Source organism: Peromyscus eremicus, chromosome 3, assembly GCF_949786415.1.
Source record: "Peromyscus eremicus chromosome 3, PerEre_H2_v1, whole genome shotgun sequence".
In the NCBI taxonomy this organism is placed as follows: Eukaryota; Metazoa; Chordata; class Mammalia; order Rodentia; family Cricetidae; genus Peromyscus; species Peromyscus eremicus.
This window is the reverse complement of record NC_081418.1, coordinates 83856126-83861729: the sequence shown is the minus strand read 5'-3', so window position 1 is coordinate 83861729 and position 5604 is coordinate 83856126. Positions and strand designations below refer to the sequence as shown.

The 5604-nt window shown below is 43.7% G+C and overlaps 1 long non-coding RNA gene across 1 annotated transcript; it reads right to left on the bottom strand.

The window, feature by feature from the left end:
• Positions 1-539: 539 nt before the first annotated feature.
• LOC131907040 (uncharacterized) lies at positions 540-5375 on the bottom strand. The gene is made up of 2 exons (XR_009378276.1): positions 5268-5375; positions 540-774 (listed from the first exon to the last, which is right to left on the bottom strand). It is a non-coding gene; the product is annotated as an uncharacterized LOC131907040 (long non-coding RNA).
• Positions 5376-5604: the final 229 nt, after the last annotated feature.

Below are 5604 nucleotides of genomic sequence, written 5' to 3'. Positions count from 1 at the left end.
TGGGACAGTGCATATCAAAAGCCAAGAGCTCGGTTGATCTGCACAATTCAAGCTGCTGGTAGACTACACAAGCCCTCTGGTTTCCCAGCTCAACCTCTCATAGACTGACAGCCATGCTGTCTGTCTGTCTAGTCAGCCGACTCAGGTTATCTTCAGGGAAGGTATGGAGATGTGGATTGTTCGGTTCATCCCTAGGATGTGTATGGTGAAGACGAACCAAATACTTTTCACCATTGAACTGTCTGTACATTGTCTTTGGTAACAGTAGAATACTGTGGTCTTGCGGAACACACCGAGGGAACATGTAGCAAGGATCACATACAAAGCTTGGTGTTTCATAAGCCTTCAGCTGACAGGTTGTATGTGGTACTGTAGTGTTCACCATAAGCAGGTACAAGCTTCATGAACTTTTCATATTGAATTACAATTGAGTAGATACCAAAAATAGAGTGGCAAATGTATTTTAGTAGCAGATGAGGCAGTTAGTTTTAGGGTGAATTTTCCACTGTTGATTTTACTTCAAGATGTAGCAAGGGAAGTTTTGTGTTTTTTTTAAGGTGTTTTTAAGCTGTAGCAGGCATATGCTTCATTTACTTCCAAAGAGGCAAAACGCAGCTAGACTGGCCTACAGCGCGTGCTTCGCTCCACGGTGTGGTGGATTCCTACACAAATATTTTAGCAGCAGTCTTACGCTCCTCACGGCCAGGCAGGTGTGGGCTTCTGTAGGATTTAGTGCCTGAACATTTCTTTTGGGAAGGGGCTGGAGTGAATGTACTGGGGCAGGAGGGAAGCAGAAGGAAACAGGAGTGTGAGAGTGTGCATGTGTGGAAATTCACCATCACCCCCGAAGCTAGCAAACAACGGCTGTTGGCCGGTTACTCATGACTGCAGCGTGCATGGATTTCTTCACTATGTTTTCTAGCCTACACTAAGAATTCATCAGATCATCTTGCTCAGATGGCTCAGGATTGTATTTCTTTGGCTTACCCCGTGCTCCTGGGTTCTATAGTGTTTCTATAATTATGAATAGTGTTGCACTGTAATCTATCATATAGAGCTATATGTATGGAAATTTTTGATCAGTTTTTTTAAGAGATGTATCCTGTTTGCAAAGGCACAATAAAACTGCATCTTCTAGATTATAGGCAATAAAGGTAACAATAAACCTTACTTAAATCATACTGATACTCTCTGCTCATTTAATTTTTGGGGAAAAAAGTCTTAACATATCCAGTAGTTTCAGGGATTTCATTTTAACTTAAAAATTCTGATATGTTTAATTTATAAATTTCAGACTGATACAATAGAGTTTGGAAAACTATAAGAAATGCTTTGTTAACGTGTGTATTCCTATGTAAAATACATGGCTTCTCCCGTGTATATTTTTTAAGATTAAAGAATTGCACATTTAAAAAGTGTTTTGTGGAACCAGTCTGTGAACTTGCTAGCTGACAAGTCCGGCGGGGTGTGGAGGTGGTCATTGTGAGAGGAGAAAGTCCCTGGGAGAGTGTCTTTGTCAACACCTCACCACCAGCAGTGTGGGAAGAAGAGGTGACTGGAAGCCTTCTAGAGCTTGAGATGAGGGGACTTTGTGTTTTGGGGGGGGTGCACCTCAGCACTGCGGGGCAAGAACAGAGGCTGAATTGTCTAGCCTTAACAAGAAGCTAAGGCCATCTATAGAGAACAGGAATTGATTTGTGTGCCTTTTTCTAGTTTTTAAAGACATTGACATTGTTACCAAGGGAAAATCTTGTTCATGAAATGGCCTGAAAGAGCCCCCAGAGGCAGCCCCGAGTGTTGACAGTTTCAAAGCAGAGTCGGGCCACCACAATTTGGTTTCCCTTGATGGCTGTCCTGGTTTGTTTTCTGTTGCTGTTACAAACACCATGACCAAAAGCAACTTGCCTTTAAGCCAGTCTGTTGGAGTCAGTTCCTTGATTGAGGTTTTTATTTCCACATTGACAAAACTAACCAGTACAGTATCATTGAGGAAAAGACCCTAAATAAACTCTACCTTTTAGTTGATTTAAACATTGCTAATTGTGGGTGGTGCATGTTTAGGCAATATATTAATGACTTCTAAGTCGGTAGATAATACCTTTGCCACATTATGGTAACAGTTGCCAAGGCTACTTGAAGGGCATGCCTGCCAGAAACACTCTTCACTTGGACCTGCAGGTGTCTGATGGTGACAATGTTGATGAAAATGCTTGACATCTCTTCCTTCACGTTGCATCTATTTCCTTTTGCTGTATTAACCTTTGGGTTGGGTCAGATTCTACATGGCTGCTTATGTAGCCATGTTGATCATTTGAGAAATGACCAATGCTGTTATAATACAGGGTTAACTCATACTAGACTTGCCTGGTTTCTCACCTGCTAACTCCCACTGAGGGCTAATGACACCTCCCAATCATCATGACAAAACACATGACCACAGTGGGAAAAAAAGTGGCAGGGTCTGGAGAGAGGGCTCAGTGGTGAAGAGTATTTGTTGTTCTTACTGAGAAACAACCGCATGATGGCTCACAACCATCCGTTACTAGTTCCAGGGGATGTCATGCCCTCTTCTGACTTGGCACCAGGCATACATGTGGTGTACATACATACATGCAGGCAGAACACTCAGGTTATTAAAAAGTGACAATTGAATTCCTAAAAGATCTCTCCCTCCTTGCTGAAAAGATGAATGTCCATCCCCTCCGGCCATCTCCCTTTATCTGTGACTCCCATAAGTCCCAGGAGTGGGAAAGCTAAGCTTTGAGCAAAGCTCCCTCTTTTTCATTCTGTGGCCACTGAACAAAGCATTTCTGCCCAACACTTACCCTCAGACTTTAGTTTCCTTTGGGATATGCTTTGGGGCCTGGGAAATGTAGGTCTCTCCCAGGCACCTTAGGAATGCGTCCTCCTGGTGGTATAGTTGAGACTAGCATCTCACTTCTTAGGCCAAACTCTTGAGGTAAGTATACGTATGCAGGAATGCCCTTGGTTATCCTGCGGCTCTGAGATCCCCAAGCATAAGTGTCCACTTAGGAGGGGTTACTTTTTACCTTGGGACACCCTGGAGAGGTGGCTCTGGTTAGAGCACTTGATGCTCTTCGAGAGGACTTGAGTTCAGTTCCCAGCACCCACATCAGTGTTCACTGTATGGGTATCATATTAGCGGAAAGGTTCTTCTGGAGTGGTTTAAACCGAGAGCCAAAATTGAAATTCTCCACTTCTCTGTCCCTAACAAAACGGTCTGCTTTATATTTACTGAACAGCACGGAAAACATGATATGAGAAAGGAGCAAGGGATCTCTTAATCGTTTTTTACTAATGTTCATAAGGGAAGAAATTTCTTTATGATCCCTATTGACCCAGACTATCACTCAAAATCTAACCAGATTACTTCTGACAACAGGTTACAATCAGTGACTTCCAACATTTATGATGGATATTTGTTTTTAAGGCTGCTTTCAACCTGTTGACTGCTTTCAGCAAATGCTCACTACAACACACACACACACACACACACACACACACACACACACACACACACACACACGTATTCCAGGTCACAGGCATGGAAGAATATAATTTTAAGGTTAACTGTGCATTTAATTTAACTTAGGTTGTAAAGCTGATTACATGGAAGCCCTATGCATAATAGCAAGATTGGCTACATTATTTTCTTGAAGGCTAGTTAAACTTAATCACAGGCATTTTGTTTGTTTTTTTGAGATAGGATTTCTTTGTGTAGACTTGACTGTCCTGGAACTAGCTCTGTAGACCAGGCTGTTCTCAAACTCTCAGAGATCCGCCTGCCTCTGCCTCCTGAGTGCTGGGATCAAAGGCGTGCGCCACCATGGCCCAGCTCACAGGCATATTATTAACTTGGTTGGAAAGTTGGGTAAAATTTCAGTTTCTGAAGGTAAGAGATATTTTCAGGGGGGGGGGGGGGAGAAAACATCCTCACAGTCAACAACCACTTGTAACTCCAGCTCACGGGTGGTGAGATGACCCAGCAAGTGAAGGCACTTGCCACACCTAACAACCTGAGTTCCATCCATGGGACTTGCGTGGTGGAAGGAGAGAACCAACTTCCCAAATCATTTAAGTCATCCTCTGACCAACACCATGACACAGTGCACATACACGCACACACAGGTAGGTAGGTAGGTAGGTAGGTAGATGGGTAGATAAATGTACCAAAAGAGGTTTGTTTGTTTTCCAGTTTCTCTATGTAGCCCTGGCTGTCCTGGAACTCACTTTGTAGACCGGACTGGCCTTGAATTCAAGGATCTGCCTACCTCTGCCTCCTCAGGATACTTAAGATCATACGCCTCCATGCCTGGCCTAATAAAAAGTTTTTAAAAAGGGTATGCCAGCTTTGCCGGAGTGGAAGTCTTTGAAAGAAAGAACTCCAGCTCCAGTGAGGGTAAGGGGGGCACGCCAAAGGCACTCATACATAAATGAAAAAAAAAAAAATACTGGGGAGACCTAGTCAATATGACATTGCTTGTGAAAAGTTCAGGACAAGTTCTCTTCTTACAGTATCTATTGTCCTGGGAGAATGGTTCAAGTCCATTAAAGAAGTCTCTAAATGCATATTCTTTTGGGGTAGGGAATATTACAATATTTTACAAGTGGGGCACTTGGTTACCAAGAAATGAAGTCAACACTAGTGTAGCTAGTCTTTCTTGTTGGGCTTTCTTTTGGGACCACCAGCCCCCAAATAATGACATGGAGACTTAGTAATTATGAAAGCTTGGCCTTAGTTTAGGCTTGTTCCATTAGCTGTTATAATTTAAATTAACCCGTTTCTATTACATCTGCGTTCTGTCACGTGGCTCTTTACCTCTCCTCCATCCTGTATGTCTGACTCCCTCTGTGTCTAGCTGACGAAATCTGCCCCTCTTCTTCTCAGAGTTCCGATCTCTGCCCAAAAGTCCCACCTAGCTGTCAGCCATTCAGCTCTTTATTAAACCAATTGAGTGCCTTAGGCAGGTGAGGCCAAACAGTGACACTCTTTACATAGTTTGCTCAAATATCCTGTGACACCAGGGAAAGGACTTTTTCCTCTAGCTGTTAAATTGCTTTGAAGAGAGCCTTCTACAACCTTAGAAAGCCCTTGAGTCTTCTGGGAAAACAGCCCAGTTGGTAGAGTGCCTAGAAATTCCCTGTGAGTGAAGTGGGTCAGGTAGAGAGCTCTCTTTTCTCCCAGCTGCTGCTCCTGCACATGTTCAAATCCTCCCAGTAGTTGGAGGACCTGAAGCAGCACTTACCTATTTCCAAAACTGTAGCGGACCACCTCCACAGAAGAGACGAGAGGTGGTAATAGCAGAGGTTAAATAAAGAGCCTGTGAACCCTGCTTCCCAGCTCAGGCTGCTGCAGCCAGCAAAGTGGAGCACCATCTCCCGCTCACAGCGGTGTCATAGAAGGCATGATTGTGTATGCTAGTTTAAAAACAATAGAAAGGCAACTCCTAGGCAGCGGTGTTGGGAAGACATCGAAACGGGAGAATCACTTGAACCTTGGAGTTTGGGGCTAACCTGGACAACATGGTTCATTAGTAGAACATGTAGTTACTGTGTGAGACTCTGGGTTCAGTCCCTACCAGG